This window comes from Dendrobates tinctorius, unplaced genomic scaffold, assembly GCF_039654945.1.
Source record: "Dendrobates tinctorius isolate UK_male_01 unplaced genomic scaffold, ASM3965494v1 ptg000127l, whole genome shotgun sequence".
Lineage (NCBI taxonomy): Eukaryota > Metazoa > Chordata > Amphibia > Anura > Dendrobatidae > Dendrobates > Dendrobates tinctorius.
This window is the reverse complement of record NW_027361795.1, coordinates 24,980,156-25,006,920: the sequence shown is the minus strand read 5'-3', so window position 1 is coordinate 25,006,920 and position 26,765 is coordinate 24,980,156.

Below are 26,765 nucleotides of genomic sequence, written 5' to 3'. Positions count from 1 at the left end.
CGACATTTCAACATTCACATTTGACAATCGACATTCGACATTTCGACATTCGACATTTCGACATTCACATTCGACATTCAAATTCGACATTCGACATTCACATTTGACATTCGACATTCACATTCGACAATCGACATTTCGACTTTCGACATTCGACATTCGACATTTCGACTTTTGACATTCGACATTCACATTCGACATTTCGACTTTCGACATTCGACATTTCGACTTTCGACATTCGACATTTCGACTTTCGACATTCGACATTTCGACGTTCGACATTTCGACATTCGACATTCACATTCGACATTCGACATTCACATTTGACATTCGACATTCGACATTACGACATTCGACATTACGACATTCGACATTCGACATTTCGACATTCGACATTTCGACATTCACATTCACATTCGACATTTCGACATTTCGACATTCATATTCGACATTCGACATTTCGACTTTCGACATTCACATTCGATATTTGCATTTCGACAATCGACATTTCGACATTTCGACATTCACATTCGACATTCACATTTGACATTCGACATCGACATTCGACATTTCGTCATTCGACATTCGACATTCGACATTTCAACATTCGACATTCGACATTTCAACATTCGAGATTCGACATTCACATTCGACATCGACATTTTGACATTCAACATTCGACATTTCGACATTCGACATTCACATTCGACATTTGACATTTGACATTCGACATTCACATTCGACATTCGACATTTTGACATTTCGACATTCGACATTCACATTCGACATTCACATTCGACATTCGACATTTCGACATTTCGACATTCGACATTCACATTCGACATTCGACATTTTGACATTTCGACATTCGACATTCACATTCGACATTCGACATTCACATTCGACATTCGACATTCACATTCGACATTCGACATTTCGTCATTTCGACATTACGACATTTCGACATTCACATTCGACATTTCGACATTCGACATTCACATTCGACATTCGACATTTCGACTTTCGACATTTCGACTTTTGACATTTCGACATTCACATTTAACATTCAACATTCACATTTAACATTCGACATTTCGACATTTCGACATTTCGACATTCGACATTCAACATTTCGACATTTCGACATTTCGACATTCACATTCGACATTTGACATTCACATTCGACATTCGACTTTCGACATTCGACATTTCGACATTCGACATTCACATTCGACATTCAACATTCAACATTCACATTCGACATTTGACATTTCAACATTTCGACTTTCGACATTCAAATTCGACATTCGACATTCATAATCGACATTTCGACATTTTGACATTTCGACATTCGACATTTCGACAATCGACCTTCACATTCGACATTTGACATTCGACATTTCGACATTCGACATTCACATCGGACATTTCGACATTCACAATCGACATTCGACATTCGACATTTCGACATTTCGACAGCCGACATTCACATTCGACATTTCGACATTCACATTCGACATTTCGACTTTTGACATTCGACATTTCAACTTTCGACATTCACATTCGACATTTGACATTCGACATTCGACATTCGACATTTCAACATTCGACATTTCGACATTCGACATTCACATTCGACATTTCGACATTTCGACATTCGACTTTCACATTCGACATTCACATTCGACTTTCGACATTCACATTCGACATTCGACATTCACATTCGACATTTTCACATTCGACATTCGACAATTCGACATTCGACAATTCGACTTTCGACATTTCGACATTCGACATTACGACATTTCGACATTCGACATTCGACATTCGACATTCGACATTCACATTCGACATTCGACATTTCGACTTTCGACATTCGACATTTCGAGATTCGACATTCACATTCGACATTCGACATTTTGACTTTCGACATTTCGACATTCGACATTCACATTTGACATTCGACATTCGACATTCACATTCGACATTCGACATTCACATTCGACATTCGACATTTCGACATTTCGACATTCGACATTCACATTCGACATTCGACATTCACATTCGACATTCGACATTCACATTCGACATTCGACATTCGACATTCACATTCGACATTCGACATTTCGACATTACGACATTTCGACATTACGACATTTCGACATTCACATTCGACATTCGACATTTCGACATTCGACATTCGACATTTCGACTTTCGACATTTCGACATTTTGACATTCGACATTCACATTTAACATTCAACATTCAACATTCACATTTAACATTCGACATTTCGACATTTCGACATTCACATTCGCCATTTGACATTCACATTCGACATTCGACTTTCGACATTCGACATTCGACATTCACATTCGACATTCAACATTCAAATTCGACATTCGACATTTCAACATTTCAACATTCGACATTCAAATTCGACATTCGACATTCATAATCGACATTTTGACATTTTGACATTTCGACATTCGACATTTCGACAATCGACATTCACATTCGACATTTGACATTCGACATTTCGACATTCGACATTCACATCCGACATTCGACATTTCGACATTCACATTCGACATTCGACATTCGACATTTCGACATTTCGACAGCCAACATTCACATTCGACATTTCGACATTCACATTTGACATTTTGACTTTTGACATTCGACATTTCAACTTTCGACATTCACATTTGACATTCGACATTTCGACATTTCGACATTCGACATTCGACAATCGACATTTCGACATTTCGACATTCACATTCGACATTTGACATTCACATTCGACATTCACATTCGACATTCGACATTTCGACATTTTGACATTCGACATTCAAATTCGACATTCGACATTCATAATCGACATTTCGACAATTCGACATTCGACATTTCGACAATCGACATTCACATTCGACATTTGACATTCGACATTTCGACATTCGACATTCACATCCGACATTCGACATTCACATCCGACATTCGACATTCGACATTTCGACATTTCGACAGCCGACATTCACATTCGACATTTCGACTTTTGACATTCGACATTTCAACATTCGACATTCACATTCGACATTTGACATTCGACGTTCGACATTCGACATTTCAACATTCGACATTTCGACATTCGACATTCACATTCGACATTCGACATTTCGACATTTCGACATTCGACATTCACATTCCACATTCACATTCGACATTCACATTCGACATTCGACATTCACATTTGACATTCACATTCGACATTCGACATTCCGACTTTCAACATTCGACATCTTGACATTCGACATTCACATTTGACAATCGACATTCACATTTGACATTCGACATTCACATTCGACATTTGACATTCGACATTTCGACATTTCGACATTCGACATTCACATTTGACATTCGACATTTCGACTTTCGACATTCGACATTTCGACATTCGACATTCACATTCGACATTCGATATTTACATTTGACATTCGACATTCGACATTTCGACATTTCGACATTCACATTCGACATTCGACATTTCGACATTTCGACATTCGACATTCGACATTCGACATTCACATTCGACATTCGACATTTCGACTTTCGACATTCGACATTTCGAGATTCGACATTCACATTCGACATTCGACATTTTGACTTTCGACATTTCGACATTCGACATTCACATTTGACATTCGACATTCGACATTCACATTCGACATTCGACATTCACATTCGACATTCGACATTTCGACATTTCGACATTCGACATTCACATTCGACATTCGACATTCACATTCGACATTCGACATTCACATTCGACATTCGACATTCGACATTCACATTCGACATTCGACATTTCGACATTACGACATTTCGACATTACGACATTTCGACATTCACATTCGACATTCGACATTTCGACATTCGACATTCGACATTTCGACTTTCGACATTTCGACATTTTGACATTCGACATTCACATTTAACATTCAACATTCAACATTCACATTTAACATTCGACATTTCGACATTTCGACATTCACATTCGCCATTTGACATTCACATTCGACATTCGACTTTCGACATTCGACATTCGACATTCACATTCGACATTCAACATTCAAATTCGACATTCGACATTTCAACATTCGACATTCAAATTCGACATTCGACATTCATAATCGACATTTTGACATTTTGACATTTCGACATTCGACATTTCGACAATCGACATTCACATTCGACATTTGACATTCGACATTTCGACATTCGACATTCACATCCGACATTCGACATTTCGACATTCACATTCGACATTCGACATTCGACATTTCGACATTTCGACAGCCAACATTCACATTCGACATTTCGACATTCACATTTGACATTTTGACTTTTGACATTCGACATTTCAACTTTCGACATTCACATTTGACATTCGACATTTCGACATTTCGACATTCGACATTCGACAATCGACATTTCGACATTTCGACATTCACATTCGACATTTGACATTCACATTCGACATTCACATTCGACATTCGACATTTCGACATTTTGACATTCGACATTCAAATTCGACATTCGACATTCATAATCGACATTTCGACAATTCGACATTCGACATTTCGACAATCGACATTCACATTCGACATTTGACATTCGACATTTCGACATTCGACATTCACATCCGACATTCGACATTCACATCCGACATTCGACATTCGACATTTCGACATTTCGACAGCCGACATTCACATTCGACATTTCGACTTTTGACATTCGACATTTCAACATTCGACATTCACATTCGACATTTGACATTCGACGTTCGACATTCGACATTTCAACATTCGACATTTCGACATTCGACATTCACATTCGACATTCGACATTTCGACATTCGACATTCACATTCCACATTCACATTCGACATTCACATTCGACATTCGACATTCACATTTGACATTCACATTCGACATTCGACATTCCGACTTTCAACATTCGACATCTTGACATTCGACATTCACATTTGACAATCGACATTCACATTTGACATTCGACATTCACATTCGACATTTGACATTCGACATTTCGACATTTCGACATTCGACATTCACATTTGACATTCGACATTTCGACTTTCGACATTCGACATTTCGACATTCGACATTCACATTCGACATTCGATATTTACATTTGACATTCGACATTCGACATTTCGACATTTCGACATTCACATTCGACATTCGACATTTCGACATTTCGACATTCGACATTCACATCCGACATTCGACATTTCGACATTCACATTCGACATTTCGACTTTTGACATTCGACATTTCGACATTTCGACATTCACTTTCGACATTTGACATTCGACATTTCAACATTCAACATTCGACATACACATTCGACATTCGACATTTCGACAATCACATTCGACATTCGACATTCGACATTCGACATTTCGACATTTCGACATTTGACATTCACATTCGACATTCGACATTTCGACATTCACATTCGACATTTCGACTTTTGACATTCGACATTTCGACATTTGACATTCACATTCGACATTCGACATTCGACATTCGACATTCGAAATTCACATTCGACATTCGACATTTCGACATTCGACATTCGACATTTCGACATTTCGACATTCGACATTCACATTCGACATTCGACATTCGACATTTTGACTTTCTACATTCGACATTTCGACATTCGACATTCACATTCGACATGCGACATTTCAACATTTCGACATTCACATTCGACATTCACATTCGACATTCGACATTTCGACATTCGACATTTCGACAATCGACATTTCGACATTTCAACATTCACATTTGCCAATCGACATTCAACATTTTGACATTCGACATTTCGACATTCACATTCGACATTCAAATTCGACATTCGACATGCACATTTGACATTCGACATTCACATTCGACAATCGACATTTCGACTTTCGCCATTCGACATTCGACATTTCGACTTTCGACATTCGACATTCACATTCGACATTTCGACTTTCGACATTCGACATTCGACATTTCAACTTTCGACATTCGACATTTCGACATTCGACATTTCGACATTCGACATTCAAATTCGACATTCGACATTCGACATTTCGACATTCGACATTTCGACATTCGACATTTCGACATTCACATTCGACATTTCGACATTTCGACATTCACATTCGACATTCGACATTTCGACTTTCGACATTCACATTCGATATTTGCATTTCGACAATCGACATTTCGACATTTCGACATTCACATTCGACATTCACATTTGACATTCGACATTCACATTTGACAATCGACATTCGACATTTCGACATTCGACATTTCGACATTTCGACATTCGACATTCACATTCGACATTCGACATTCGACATTTCAACATTCAACATTTCGAGATTCGACATTCACATTCGACATTTCGACATTTTGACATTCACATTCGACATTCGACATTTTGACTTTCGACATTTTGACATTCGACATTCACATTTGACATTCGACATTCACATTCGACATTCGACATTTCGACATTCGACATTTCGACATTTCGACATGTCGACATTCACATTCGACATTCGACATTCGACATTCACATTCGACATTCGACATTTGACATTTGACATTCGACATTCACATTCGACATTCAACATTTCGACATTCGACATTCGACATTCACATTCGACATTCGACATTTTGACATTCAACATTCGACATTTCGACATTCGACATTCGACATTCACATTCGACATTCGACATTTGACATTTGACATTCGACATTCACATTCGACATTCAACATTTTGACATTTCGACATTTCGACATTCACATTCGACATTCACATTCGACATTCGACATTCACATTTGACATTCGACATTCACATTTGACATTCGACATTCACATTCGACATTCGACATTCGACTTTTCGACATTTCGACATTTCGACATTCGACATTCACATTCGACATTTCGACTTTCGACATTTCGACATTCGACAATCGACTTTCGACATTCGACATTCGACAATCGACTTTCGACATTCGACATTCGACATTCACATTCAACATTCGACATTCGACATTCGACATTTCGATATTTCGACATGTCGACATTCACATTCGACTTTCGACATTCGACATTCGACATTCACATTCGACATTCGACATTCGACATTCGACATTTCGATATTTCGACATTCACATTCGACATTCACATTCGACATTCGACATTCACATTTGACATTCGACATTCACATTTGACATTCGACATTCACATTCGACATTCGACATTCGACATTTCGACATTTCTACATTCGACATTCACATTCGACATTTCGACTTTCGACATTTCGACATTTCGACATTCGACAATCGACTTTCGACATTCGACATTCGACAATCGACTTTCGACATTCGACATTCGACATTAGACATTCACATTCGACATTCGACATTCGACATTCGACATTTCGATATTTCGACATGTCGACATTCACATTCGACTTTCGACATTCGACATTCGACATTCACATTCGACATTCGACATTCGACATTCGACATTTCGATATTTCGACATGTCGACATTCACATTCGACATTTCGACTTTTGACATTCAACATTTGACATTCGACATTCGACATTTCAACATTCGACATTTCGACATTTGACATTCACATTCGACATTCGACATTTCGACATTTCGACAATCACATTCGACATTCGACATTTTGACATTTCGACATTCGACATTCACATTCGACATTCGACATTCACATTCGACATTCGACATTTCGACATTTCGACATTACGACAATTCGACATTCACATTCGACATTCGACATTTCGACATTTCGACATTACGACATTTCGACATTCACATTCGACATTCGACATTTCGACTTTCGGCATTTCGACATTCACATTCGACATTCGACATTCACATTTGACATTCAACATTCACATTTGACAATCGACATTCGACATTCGACATTCGACATTTCGATATTTCGACATTTTGACATTTCGACATTCGACATTCACATTCGACATTCGACATTCGACATTCACATTCGACATTCGACATTTCGACATTTCGACATTACGACAATTCGACATTCACATTCGACATTCGACATTTCGACATTTCGACATTACGACATTTCGACATTCACATTCGACATTTCGACATTCGACATTCACATTCGACATTCGACATTTCGACTTTCGACATTTCGACTTTCGACATTTCGACATTCACATTTAACATTCGACATTTCGACATTTCGACATTCGACATTTCGACATTCACATTCGACATTTGACATTCACATTCGACATTCGACTTTCGACATTCGACATTTCGACATTCGACATTCACATTCGACATTCAACATTCAACATTCACATTCGACATTCGACATTTCAACATTTCGACATTCGACATTCAAATTCGACATTCGACATTCATAATCGACATTTTGACATTTTGACATTTCGACATTCGACATTTCGACAATCGACATTCACATTCGACATTTGACATTCGACATTTCGACATTCGACATTCACATCCGACATTTCGACATTCACATTCGACATTCGACATTTCGACAGCCGACATTCACATTCGACATTCGACATTTCGACATTCACATTTGACATTTCAACATTCGACACTCACATTCGACATTTGACATTTGACATTCGACATTCGACATTTCAACATTCGACATTTCGACATTCGACATTCACATTCGACATTTCGACAGTTTGACATTCGACTTTCACATTCGACATTCACATTCGAATTTCGACATTCACATTCGACATTCGACATTCACATTCGACATTTTCACATTCGACATTCGACAATTCGACTTTCGACATTCGACAATTCGACATTCGACATTCGACATTTTGACATTTCGACATTCGACATTTCGACATTTCGACATTCGACATTCGACATTTGACATTCGACATTCGACATTCACATTCGACATTCGACATTTCGACTTTCAACATTCGACATTTCGAGATTCGACATTCACATTCGACATTTCGACATTCACATTCGACATTCGACATTTTGACTTTCGACATTTCGACATTCGACATTCACATTTGACATTCGACATTCGACATTCACATTCGACATTCGACATTCACATTCGACATTCGACATTTCGACATTTCGACATTCGACATTCACATTCGACATTCGACATTCACATTCGACATTCGACATTCACATTCGACATTCGACATTCACATTCGACATTCGACAATTCGACATTACGACATTACGACATTTCGACATTACGACATTCACATTCCACATTCGACATTTCGACATTCGACATTTCGACATTTTGACATTCGACATTCACATTTAACATTCAACATTCAACATTCACATTTAACATTCGACATTTCGACATTTCGACATTTCGACATTCGACATTTCGACATTTCGACATTCACATTCGCCATTTGACATTCACATTCGACATTCGACTTTCGACATTCGACATTCACATTCGACATTCAACATTCACATTCGACATTCGACATTTCAACATTTCGACATTCGACATTCAAATTCGACATTCGACATTCATAATCGACATTTCGACATTTTGACATTTCGACATTCGACATTTCGACATTCGACATTTCGACATTCGACATTCACATCCGACATTCGACATTTCGACATTCACATTCGACATTCGACATTTCGACATTTCGACAGCCGACATTCACATTCGACATTTCGACATTCACATTCGACATTTCGACTTTTGACATTCGACATTTCAACTTTCGACATTCACATTCGACATTCGACATTTCGACATTTCGACATTCGACATTCGACAATCGACATTTCGACATTTCGACATTCACATTCGACATTTGACATTCACATTCGACATTCACATTCGACATTCGACATTTCGACATTTCGACATTCGACATTCAAATTCGACATTCAAATTCGACATTCGACATTCAAAATCGACATTTCGACAATTCGACATTCGACATTTCGACAATCGACATTCACATTCGACATTTGACATTTGACATTTCGACATTCGACATTCACATCCGACATTCGACATTCGACATTTCGACATTTCGACAGCCGACATTCACATTCGACATTCGACATTTCGACATTCACATTCGACATTTCGACTTTTGACATTCGACATTTCAACATTCGACATTCACATTCGACATTTGACATTCGACATTCGACATTCGACATTTCAACATTCGACATTTCGACATTCGACATTCACATTCGACATTCGACATTTCGACATTTCGACATTCGACATTCACATTCGACATTCACATTCGACATTCACATTCGACATTCACATTCGACATTCGACATTCACATTTGACATTCACATTCGACATTCGACATTTCGACTTTCAACATTCGACATCTTGACATTCGACATTCACATTTGACAATCGACATTCACATTTGACATTCGACATTCACATTCGACATTTGACATTCGACATTTCGACATTTCGACATTCGACATTCACATTCGACATTTCGACTTTCGACATTCGACATTTCGACATTCGACATTCACATTCGACATTCGATATTCACATTTGACATTCGACATTCGACATTCGACATTTCGACATTTCGACATTCACATTCGACATTCGACATTTCGACATTTCGACATTCGACATTCACATCCGACATTCGACATTTCGACATTTCGACATTCACTTTCGACATTTGACATTCACATTCGACATTCACATTCGACATTTGACATTCACATTCGACATTTGACATTCGACATTTCGACATTTCGACATTCGACATTCTCATTCGACATTCACATTTGACATTCAACATTCACATTCGACATTTCGACAATCGACATTTCGACATTTCAACATTCACATTTGACATTCGACTTTCGACATTCACATTCGACATTCGACATTTCGACATTTCGACATTCACATTCGACATTCGACATTTCGACATTCGACATTCGACATTCACATTCGACATTCGACATTCGACATTCACATTCGATATTCGACAATTCGACATTTCGACATTCAACATTCACATTCGACATTCGACATTCGACATTTCGACATTTGGACATTCACATTCGACATTCGACATTTCGACATTTCGACATTCGACATTCACATTCGACATTCGACATTTCGACATTCACATTCGACATTTCGACTTTTGACATTCGACATTTCGACATTCGACATTCACATTCGACATTCGACATTCGACATTAGACATTTCAACATTCGACATTTCGACATTCGAAATTCACATTCGACATTCGACATTTCGACATTCGACATTTCGACATTTCGACATTCGACATCCACATTCGACATTCGACATTCGACATTTTGACTTTCGACATTCGACATTTCGACATTCGACATTCACATTCGACATGCGACATTTCAACATTTCGACATTCACATTCGACATTCACATTCGACATTCGACATTTCGACATTCGACATTTCGACAATCGACATTTCGACATTTCAACATTCACATTTGACAATCGACATTTCGACATTCGACATTTCGACATTCACATTCGACATTCAAATTCGACATTCGACATTCACATTTGACATTCGACATTCACATTCGACAATCGACATTTCGACTTTCGACATTCGACATTTCGACTTTTGACATTCGACATTCACATTCGACATTTCGACTTTCGACATTCGACATTCGACATTTCGACTTTTGACATTCGACATTTCGACTTTCGACATTCGACATTTCGACGTTCGACATTTCGACATTCGACATTCACATTCGACATTCGACATTCACATTTGACATTCGACATTCGACATTACGACATTCGACATTCAAATTCGACATTCGACATTTCGACATTCGACATTTCGACATTCGACATTTCGACATTCGACATTTCGACATTCACATTCACATTCGACATTTCGACATTTCGACATTCACATTCGACATTCGACATTTCGACTTTCGACATTCACATTCGATATTTGCATTTCGACAATCGACATTTTGACATTTCGACATTCACATTCGACATTCACATTTGACATTCGACATCGACATTCGACATTTCGTCATTCGACATTCGACATTCGACATTTCAACATTCGACATTCGACATTTCAACATTCGAGATTCGACATTCACATTCGACATCGACATTTTGACATTCAACATTCGACATTTCGACATTCGACATTCGACATTCACATTCGACATTCGACATTTGACATTTGACATTCGACATTCACATTCGACATTCGACATTTGACATTTGACATTCGACATTCACATTCGACATTCGACATTTTGACATTTCGACATTCGACATTCACATTCGACATTCGACATTCACATTCGACATTCGACATTTCGACATTTCGACATTCGACATTCACATTCGACATTCGACATTTTGACATTTCGACATTCGACATTCACATTCGACATTCGACATTCACATTCGACATTCGACATTCACATTCGACATTCGACATTTCGTCATTTCGACATGACGACATTTCGACATTCACATTCGACATTTCGACATTCGACATTCACATTCGACATTCGACATTTCGACTTTCGACATTTCGACTTTTGACATTTCGACATTCACATTTAACATTCAACATTCACAATTAACATTCGACATTTCGACATTTTGACATTCGACATTTCGACATTTCGACATTCACATTCGACATTTGACATTCACATTCGACATTCGACTTTCGACATTCGACATTTTGACATTCGACATTCACATTCGACATTCAACATTCAACATTTCGACTTTCGACATTCAAATTCGACATTCGACATTCATAATCGACATTTCGACATTTTGACATTTTGACATTCGACATTTCGACAATCGACATTCACATTCGACATTTGACATTTGACATTCGACATTTCGACATTCGACATTCACATCGGACATTTCGACATTCACAATCGACATTCGACATTCGACATTTCGACATTTCGACAGCCGACATTCACATTCGACATTTCGACATTCACATTCGACATTTCGACTTTTGACATTCGACATTTCAACATTCGACATTCACATTCGACATTCGACATTCGACATTTCAACATTCGACATTTCGACATTCGACATTCACATTCGACATTTCGACATTTCGACATTCGACTTTCACATTCGACATTCACATTCGACTTTCGACATTCACATTCGACATTCGACATTCGACATTCACATTCGACATTTTCACATTCGACATTCGACAATTCGACTTTCGACATTCGACAATTCGACATTCGACATTTCGACATTTCGACATTCGACATTTCGACATTTCAACATTCGACATTCGACATTTGACATTCGACATTCGACATTCACATTCGACATTCGACATTTCGACTTTCGACATTCGACATTTCGAGATTCAACATTCACATTCGACATTTCGACATTCACATTCGACATTCGACATTTTGACTTTCGACATTTCGACATTCGACATTCACATTTGACATTCGACATTCGACATTCACATTCGACATTCGACATTCACATTCGACATTCGACATTTCGACATTTCGACATTCGACATTCACATTCGACATTCGACATTCACATTCGACATTCGACATTCACATTCGACATTCGACATTCACATTCGACATTCGACATTCGACATTCACATTCGACATTCGACATTTCGACATTACGACATTTCGACATTACGACATTTCGACATTCACATTCGACATTCGACATTTCGACATTCGACATTCGACATTTCGACTTTCGACATTTCGACATTTTGACATTCGACATTCACATTTAACATTCAACATTCAACATTCACATTTAACATTCGACATTTCGACATTTCGACATTCACATTCGCCATTTGACATTCACATTCGACATTCGACTTTCGACATTCGACATTCGACATTCACATTCGACATTCAACATTCGACATTCGACATTCGACATTTCAACATTTCGACATTCGACATTCAAATTCGACATTCGACATTCATAATCGACATTTCGACATTTTGACATTTCGACATTCGACATTTCGACAATCGACATTCACATTCGACATTTGACATTCGACATTTCGACATTCGACATTCACATCCGACATTCGACATTTCGACATTCACATTCGACATTCGACATTCGACATTTCGACATTTCGACAGCCGACATTCACATTCGACATTTCGACATTCACATTTGACATTTCGACTTTTGACATTCGACATTTCAACTTTCGACATTCACATTTGACATTCGACATTTCGACATTTCGACATTCGACATTCGACAATCGACATTTCGACATTTCGACATTCACATTCGACATTTGACATTCACATTCGACATTCACATTCGACATTCGACATTTCGTCATTTTGACATTCGACATTCAAATTCGACATTCGACATTCATAATCGACATTTCGACAATTCGACATTCGACATTTCGACAATCGACATTCACATTCGACATTTGACATTCGACATTTCGACATTCGACATTCACATCCGACATTCGACATTCACATCCGACATTCGACATTCGACATTTCGACATTTCGACAGCCGACATTCACATTCGACATTTCGACTTTTGACATTCGACATTTCAACATTCGACATTCACATTCGACATTTGACATTCGACGTTCGACATTCGACATTTCAACATTCGACATTTCGACATTCGACATTCACATTCGACATTCGACATTTCGACATTTCGACATTCGACATTCACATTCGACATTCACATTCGACATTCACATTCGACATTCGACATTCACATTTGACATTCACATTCGACATTCGACATTCCGACTTTCAACATTCGACATCTTGACATTCGACATTCACATTTGACAATCGACATTCACATTTGACATTCGACATTCACATTCGACATTTGACATTTGACATTTCGACATTTCGACATTCGACATTCACATTCGACATTCGACATTTCGACTTTCGACATTCGACATTTCGACATTCGACATTCACATTCGACATTCGATATTCACATTTGACATTCGACATTTCGACATTCACATTCGACATTCGACATTTCGACATTTCGACATTCGACATTCACATCCGACATTCGACATTTCGACATTCACATTCGACATTTCGACTTTTGACATTCGACATTTCGACATTCACTTTCGACATTTGACATTCGACATTTCAACATTCAACATTCGACATACACATTCGACATTCGACATTTCGACAATCACATTCGACATTCGACATTTCGACATTTCGACATTCAACATTCACATTCGACATTCGACATTCGACATTCGACATTTCGACATTTCGACATTTGACATTCACATTCGACATTCGACATTTCGACATTCACTTTCGACATTTCGACTTTTGACATTCGACATTTCGACATTTGACATTCACATTCGACATTCGACATTCGACATTCGACATTCGAAATTCACATTCGACATTCGACATTTCGACATTCGACATTCGACATTTCGACATTTCGACATTCGACATTCACATTCGACATTCGACATTCGACATTTTGACTTTCGACATTCGACATTTCGACATTCGACATTCACATTCGACATGCGACATTTCAACATTTCGACATTCACATTCGACATTCACATTCGACATTCGACATTTCGACATTCGACATTTCGACAATCGACATTTCGACATTTCAACATTCACATTTGACAATCGACATTCAACGTTTCGACATTCGACATTTCGACATTCACATTCGACATTCAAATTCGACATTCGACATGCACATTTGACATTCGACATTCACATTCGACAATCGACATTTCGACTTTCGACATTCGACATTCGACATTTCGACTTTCGACATTCGACATTCACATTCGACATTTCGACTTTCGACATTCGACATTTCGACTTTCGATATTCGACATATCGACGTTCGACATTTCGACATTCGACATTCAAATTCGACATTCGACATTCGACATTTCGACATTCGACATTTCGACATTCGACATTTCGACATTCGACATTTCGACATTCACATTCGACATTTCGACATTTCGACATTCACATTCGACATTCGACATTTCGACTTTCGACATTCACATTCGATATTTGCATTTCGACAATCGACATTTCGACATTTCGACATTCACATTCGACATTCACATTTGACATTCGACATTCACATTTGACAATCGACATTCGACATTTCGACATTCGACATTTCGACATTTCGACATTCGACATTCACATTCGACATTCGACATTCGACATTTCAACATTCAACATTTCGAGATTCGACATTCACATTCGACATTTCGACATTTCGACATTCACATTCGACATTCGACATTTTGACTTTTGACATTTCGACATTCGACATTCACATTTGACATTCGACATTCACATTCGACATTGGACATTTCGACATTCGACATTGCGACATTTCGATATGTCGACATTCACATTCGACATTCGACATTCGACATTCACATTCGACATTCGACATTTGACATTTGACATTCGACATTCACATTCGACATTCAACATTTCGACATTCGACATTCGACATTCACATTCGACATTCGACATTTTGACATTCAACATTCGACATTTCGACATTCGACATTCGACATTCACATTCGACATTCGACATTCACATTCGACATTCGACATTTTGACATTTCGACATTCGACATTCACATTCGACATTCGACATTCACATTCGACATTCGACATTTCGACATTTCGACATTTCGACATTCACATTCGACATTCACATTCGACATTCGACATTCACATTTGACATTCGACATTCACATTTGACATTCGACATTCACATTCGACATTCGACATTCGACATTTCGACATTTCGACATTCGACATTCACATTCGACATTTCGACTTTCGACATTTCGACATTTCGACATTCGACAATCGACTTTCGACATTCGACATTCGACAATCGACTTTCGACATTCGACATTCGACATTCACATTCGACATTCGACATTCGACATTTCGATATTTCGACATGTCGACATTCACATTCGACTTTCGACATTCGACATTCGACATTCGACATTCACATTCGACATTCGACATTCGACATTCGACATTTCGATATTTCGACATTCACATTCGACATTCACATTCGACATTCGACATTCACATTTGACATTCGACATTCACATTCGACATTCGACATTCGACATTTCTACATTCGACATTCACATTCGACATTTCGACTTTCGACATTTCGACATTTCGACATTCGACAATCGACTTTCAACATTCGACATTCGACAATCGACTTTCGACATTCGACATTCGACATTCACATTCGACATTCGACATTCGACATTCGACATTTCGATATTTCGACATGTCGACATTCACATTCGACTTTCGACATTCGACATTCGACATTCACATTCGACATTCGACATTCGACATTCGACATTTCGATATTTCGACATGTCGACATTCACATTCGACATTCGACATTCACATTCGACATTCGACATTCGACATTTCGACATTCACATTCGACATTTCGACTTTTGACATTTGACATTCGACATTCGACATTTCAACATTCGACATTTCGACATTTGACATTCACATTCGACATTCGACATTTCGACATTTCGACAATCACATTCGACATTCGACATTTTGACATTTCGACATTCGACATTCACATTCGACATTCGACATTCACATTCGACATTCGACATTTCGACATTTCGACATTACGACAATTCGACATTCACATTCGACATTCGACATTTCGACATTTCGACATTACGACATTTTGACATTCACATTCGACATTCGACATTTCGACTTTCGTCATTTCGACATTCACATTCGACATTCGACATTCACATTTGACATTCAACATTCACATTTGACAATCGACATTCGACATTCGACATTCGACATTTCGATATTTCGACATTTTGACATTTCGACATTCGACATTCACATTCGACATTCGACATTCACATTCGACATTCGACATTTCGACATTTCGACATTACGACAATTCGACATTCACATTCGACATTCGACATTTCGACATTTCGACATTACGACATTTCGACATTCACATTCGACATTTCGACATTTGACATTCACATTCGACATTCGACATTTCGACTTTCGACATTTCGACTTTCGACATTTCGACTTTCGACATTTCGACATTCACATTTAACATTCGACATTTCGACATTTCGACATTTCGACATTCGACATTTCGACATTCACATTCGACATTTGACATTCACATTCGACATTCGACTTTCGACATTCGACATTTCGACATTCGACATTCACATTCGACATTCAACATTCAACATTCACATTCGACATTCGACATTTCAACATTTCGACATTCGACATTCAAATTCGACATTCGACATTCATAATCGACATTTTGACATTTTGACATTTCGACATTCGACATTTCGACAATCGACATTCACATTCGACATTTGACATTCGACATTTTGACATTCGACATTCACATCCGACATTTCGACATTCACATTCGACATTCGACATTCGACATTTCGACATTTCGACAGCCGACATTCACATTCGACATTCGACATTTCGACATTCACATTCGACATTTCAACATTCGACATTCACATTCGACATTTGACATTTGACATTCGACATTCGACATTTCAACATTCGACATTTCGACATTCGACATTCACATTCGACATTTCGACATTTTGACATTCGACTTTCACATTCGACATTCACATTCGACTTTCGACATTCACATTCGACATTCGACATTCACATTCGACATTTTCACATTCGACATTCGACAATTCGACTTTCGACATTCGACAATTCGACATTCGACATTCGACATTTCGACATTTCGACATTCGACATTTCGACATTCGACATTCGACATTCGACATTCACATTCGACATTCGACATTCACATTCGACATTCGACATTCACATTCGACATTCGACATTCACATTCGACATTTCGAGATTCGACATTCACATTCGACATTTCGACATTCACATTCGACATTCGACATTTTGACTTTCAACATTCACATTTGACATTCGACATTAGACATTCACATTCGACATTCGACATTCGACATTTCGACATTCGACATTCACATTCGACATTCGACATTCACATTCGACATTCGACATTCACATTTGACATTCGACATTTCGACATTTCGACATTACGACATTTCGACATTCACATTCGACATTCGACATTTCGACATTCGACATTCGACATTTCGACTTTCGACATTTCGACATTCACATTCGACATTCAACATTCACATTTAACATTCAACATTCAACATTCACATTTAACATTCGACATTTCGACATTTCGACATTTCGACATTCACATTCGCCATTTGACATTCACATTCGACATTCGACTTTCGACATTCGACATTCGACATTCACATTCGACATTCAACATTCACATTCGACATTCGACATTTCAACATTTCGACATTCGACATTCAAATTCGACATTCGACATTCATAATCGACATTTCGACATTTTGACATTTCGACATTCGACATTTCGACAATCGACATTCACATTCGACATTTGACATTCGACATTTCGACATTCGACATTCACATCCGACATTCGACATTTCGACATTCACATTCGACATTCGACATTCGACATTTCGACATTTCGACAGCCGACATTCACATTCGACATTTCGACATTCACATTTGACCTTTTGACATTCAACATTTCAACTTTCGACATTCACATTCGACATTCGACATTTCGACATTTCGACATTTCGACATTCGACATTCGACAATCGACATTTCGACATTCACATTCGACATTTGACATTCACATTCGACATTCACATTCGACATTCGACATTTCGACATTTCGACAATCGACATTCACATTCGACATTTGACATTCGACATTTCGACATTCGACATTCACATCCGACATTCGACATTCGACATTTCGACATTTCGACAGCCGACATTCACATTCGACATTTCGACTTTTGACATTCGACATTTCAACATTCGACATTCACATTCGACATTTGACATTCGACATTCGACATTCGACATTTCAACATTCGACATTTCGACATTCGTCATTCGCATTCGACATTCGACATTTCGACATTTCAACATTCGACATTCACATTCGACATTCACATTCGACATTCACATTCGACATTCACATTCGACATTCGACATTCACATTTGACATTCACATTCGACATTCGACATTTCGACTTTCAACATTCGACATCTTGACATTCGACATTCACATTTGACAATCGACATTCACATTTGACATTCGACATTCACATTCGACATTTGACATTCGACATTTCGACATTTTGACATTCGACATTCACATTCGACATTCGACATTTTGACTTTCGACTTTCGACATTTCGACATTTTGACATTCGACATTCACATTTAACATTCAACATTCAACATTCACATTTAACATTCGACATTTCGACATTTCAACATTTCGACATTCACATTCGCCATTTGACATTCACATTCGACATTCGACTTTCGACATTCGGCATTCGACATTCACATTCGACATTCAACATTCACATTCGACATTCGACATTTCAACATTTCGACATTCGACATTCAAATTCGACATTCGACATTCATAATCGACATTTCGACATTTTGACATTTCGACATTCGACATTTCGACAATCGACATTCACATTCGACATTTGACATTCGACATTTCGACATTCGACATTCACATCCGACATTCGACATTTCGACATTCACATTCGACATTCGACATTTCGACATTTCGACAGCCGACATTCACATTCGACATTTCGACATTCACATTTGACATTTCGACTTTTGACATTCGACATTTCAACTTTCGACATTCACATTCGACATTCGACATTTCGACATTTCGACATTCGACATTCGACAATCGACATTTCGACATTTCGACATTCACATTCGACATTTGACATTCACATTCGACATTCACATTCGACATTCGACATTTCGACATTTCGACAATCGACATTCACATTCGACATTTGACATTCGACATTTCGACATTCGACATTCACATCTGACATTCGACATTCGACATTTCGACATTTCGACAGCCGACATTCACATTCGACATTTCGACTTTTGACATTCGACATTTCAACATTCGACATTCACATTCAACATTTGACATTCGACATTCGACATTCGACATTTCAACATTCGACATTTCGACATTCGACATTCACATTCGACATTCGACATTTCGACATTCGACATTCACATTCGACATTCACATTCGACATTCACATTCGACATTCGACATTCACATTTGACATTCACATTCGACATTCGACATTTCGACTTTCAACATTCGACATCTTGACATTCGACATTCACATTTGACAATCGACATTCACATTTGACATTCGACATTCACATTCGACATTTGACATTTCGACATTCACTTTCGACATTTGACATTCGACATTTCAACATTCAACATTCGACATACACATTCGACATTCGACATTTCGACATTTCGACATTCAACATTCACATTCGACATTCGACATTCGACATTCGACATTCGACATTCGACATTCGACATTTCGACATTTCGACATTTGACATTCACATTCGACATTCGACATTTCGACATTCACATTCGACATTTCGACTTTTGACATTCGACATTTCGACATTTGACATTCACATTCGACATTCGACATTTCGACATTCACATTCGACATTTCGACTTTTGACATTCGACATTTCAACTTTCGACATACACATTCGACATTCGACATTTCGACATTTCGACATTCGACATTCGACAATCGACATTTCGACATTTCGACATTCACATTCGACATTTGACATTCACATTCGACATTCACATTCGACATTCGACATTTCGACATTTCGACAATCGACATTCACATTCGACATTTGACATTCGACATTTCGACATTCGACATTCACATCCGACATTCGACATTCGACATTTCGGCATTTCGACAGCCGACATTCACATTCGACATTTCGACTTTTGACATTCGACATTTCGACATTTCGACATTCACTTTCGACATTTGACATTCGACATTTCAACATTCAACATTCGACATACACATTCGACATTCGACATTTCGACAATCACATTCGACATTCGACATTTCGACATTCAACATTCGACATTCGACATTCGACATTCGACATTCGACATTCGACATTCGACATTTCGACATTTCGACATTTGACATTCACATTCGACATTCGACATTTCGACATTCACATTCGACATTTCGACTTTTGACATTCGACATTTCGACATTTGACATTCACATTCGACATTCGACATTTCGACATTCACATTCGACATTTCGACTTTTGACATTCGACATTTCAACTTTCGACATTCACATTCGACATTCGACATTTCGACATTTCGACATTCGACATTCGACAATCGAAATTTCGACATTTCGACATTCACATTCGACATTTGACATTCACATTCGACATTCACATTCGACATTCGACATTTCGACATTTCGACAATCGACATTCACATTCGACATTTGACATTCGACATTTCGACATTCGACATTCACATCCGACATTCGACATTCGACATTTCGACATTTCGACAGCCGACATTCACATTCGACATTTCGACTTTTGACATTCGACATTTCAACATTCGACATTCACATTCGACATTTGACATTCGACATTCGACATTCGACATTTCAACATTCGACATTTCGACATTCGACATTCACATTCGACATTCGACATTTCGACATTCGACATTCACATTCGACATTCACATTCGACATTCACATTCGACATTCGACATTCACATTTGACATTCACATTCGACATTCGACATTTCGACTTTCAACATTCGACATCTTGACATTCGACATTCACATTTGACAATCGACATTCACATTTGACATTCGACATTCACATTTGACATTTGACATTCGACATTTCGACATTTCGACATTCACATTCGACATTCGACATTTCGACTTTCGACATTCGACATTTCGACATTCGACATTCACATTCGACATGCGATATTCACATTTGACATTCGACATTCGACATTTCGACATTTCGACATTCACATTCGACATTCGACATTTCGACATTTCGACATTCGACATTCACATCCGACATTCGACATTTCGACATTCACATTCGACATTTCGACTTTTGACATTCGACATTTCGACATTTCGACATTCACTTTCGACATTTGACATTCGACATTTCAACATTCAACATTCGACATACACATTTGACATTCGACATTTCGACAATCACATTCGACATTCGACATTTCGACATTTCGACATTCAACATTCACATTCGACATTCGACATTCGACATTCGACATTCGACATTCGACATTTCGACATTTCGACATTTGACATTCACATTCGACATTCGACATTTCGACATTCACATTCGACATTTCGACTTTTGACATTCGACATTTCGACATTTGACATTCACATTCGACATTCGACATTCGACATTCGACATTTCGACATTCGAAATTCACATTCGACATTCGACATTTCGACATTCGACATTCGACATTTCGACATTTTGACATTCGACATTCACATTCGACATTCGACATTCGACATTTTGACTTTCGACATTCGACATTTCGACATTCGACATTCACATTCGACATGCGACATTTCAACATTTCGACATTCACATTTGACATTCACATTCGACATTCGACATTTCGACATTCGACATTTCGACAATCGACATTTCGACATTTCAACATTCACATTTGACAATCGACATTCAACATTTCGACATTCGACATTTCGACATTCACATTCGACATTCAAATTCGACATTCGACATGCACATTTGACATTCGACATTCACATTCGACAATCGACATTTCGACTTTCGACATTCGACATTCGACATTTCGACTTTCGACATTCGACATTCACATTCGACATTTCGACTTTCGACATTCGACATTCGACATTTCGACTTTCGACATTCGACATTTCGACGTTCGACATTTCGACATTCGACATTCAAATTCGACATTCGACATTCGACATTTCGACATTCGACATTTCGACATTCGACATTTCGACATTCACATTCGACATTTCGACATTTCGACATTCACATTCGACATTCGACTTTTCGACTTTCGACATTCACATTCGATATTTGCATTTCGACAATCGACATTTCGACATTTCGACATTCACATTCGACATTCACATTTGACATTCGACATTCACATTTGACAATCGACATTCGACATTTCGACATTCGACATTTCGACATTCGACATTCACATTAAACAATCGACATTCGACATTTCAACATTCAACATTTCGAGATTCGACATTCACATTCGACATTTCGACATTTCGACATTCGCATTCGACATTCGACATTTTGACTTTCGACATTTCGACATTCGACATTCACATTTGACATTCGACATTCACATTCGACATTCGACATTTCGACATTCGACATTTCGACATTTCGACATGTCGACATTCACATTCGACATTCGACATTCACATTCGACATTCGACATTTGACATTTGACATTCGACATTCACATTCGACATTCAACATTTCGACATTCGACATTCGACATTCACATTCGACATTCGACATTTTGACATTCAACATTCGACATTTCGACATTCGACATTCGACATTCACATTCGACATTCGACATTTGACATTTGACATTCGACATTCACATTCGACATTCGACATTTTGACATTTCGACATTCGACATTCACATTCGACATTCGACATTCACATTCGACATTCGACATTTCGACATTTCGACATTACGACAATTCGACATTCACATTCGACATTCACATTTGACATTCAACATTCACATTTGACAATCGACATTCGACATTCGACATTCGACATTTCGACATTTCGACATTCACATTCGACATTCACATTCGACATTCGACATTCACATTTGACATTCGACATTCACATTTGACATTCGACATTCACATTCGACATTCGACATTCGACATTTCGACATTTCGACATTCGACATTCACATTCGACATTTCGACTTTCGACATTTCGACATTTCGACATTCGACATTAACATTCGACATTCGACAATCGACTTTCGACATTCGACATTCACATTCGACATTCGACATTCGACATTCGACATTTCGATATTTCGACATGTCGACATTCACATTCGACTTTCGACATTCGACATTCGACATTCACATTCGACATTCGACATTCGACATTCGACATTTCGATATTTAGACATGTCGACATTCACATTCGACATTCGACATTCACATTCGACATTTGACATTCGACATTCGACATTTCAACATTCGACATTTCGACATTTGACATTCACATTCGACATTCGACATTTCGACATTTCGACAATCACATTCGACATTTGACATTTTGACATTTCGACATTCGACATTCACATTCGACATTCGACATTCACATTCGACATTCGACATTTCGACATTTCGTCATTACGACAATTCGACATTCACATTCGACATTCAACATTTCGACATTTCGACATTCGACATTCACATTCGACATTTCGACTTTCGACATTTCGACATTTCGACATTCGACATTAACATTCGACATTCGACAATCGACTTTCGACATTCGACATTCACATTCGACATTCGACATTCGACATTCGACATTTCGATATTTCGACATGTCGACATTCACATTCGACTTTCGACATTCGACATTCGACATTCACATTCGACATTCGACATTCGACATTCGACATTTCGATATTTAGACATGTCGACATTCACATTCGACATTCGACATTCACATTCGACATTTGACATTCGACATTCGACATTTCAACATTCGACATTTCGACATTTGACATTCACATTCGACATTCGACATTTCGACATTTCGACAATCACATTCGACATTTGACATTTTGACATTTCGACATTCGACATTCACATTCGACATTCGACATTCACATTCACATTCGACATTCGACATTTCGACATTTCGTCATTACGACAATTCGACATTCACATTCGACATTCAACATTTCGACATTTCGACATTACGACATTTCGACATTCACATTCGACATTCGACATTTCGACTTTCGGCATTTCGACATTCACATTCGACATTCGACATTCACATTTGACATTCAACATTCACATTTGACAATCGACATTCGACATTCGACATTCGACATTTCGATATTTCGACATTTTGACATTTCGACATTCGACATTCACATTCGACATTCGACATTCACATTCGACATTCGACATTTCGACATTTCGACATTACGACAATTCGACATTCACATTCGACATTCGACATTTCGACATTTCGACATTACGACATTTCGACATTCACATTCGACATTTCGACATTCGACATTCACATTCGACATTCGACATTTCGA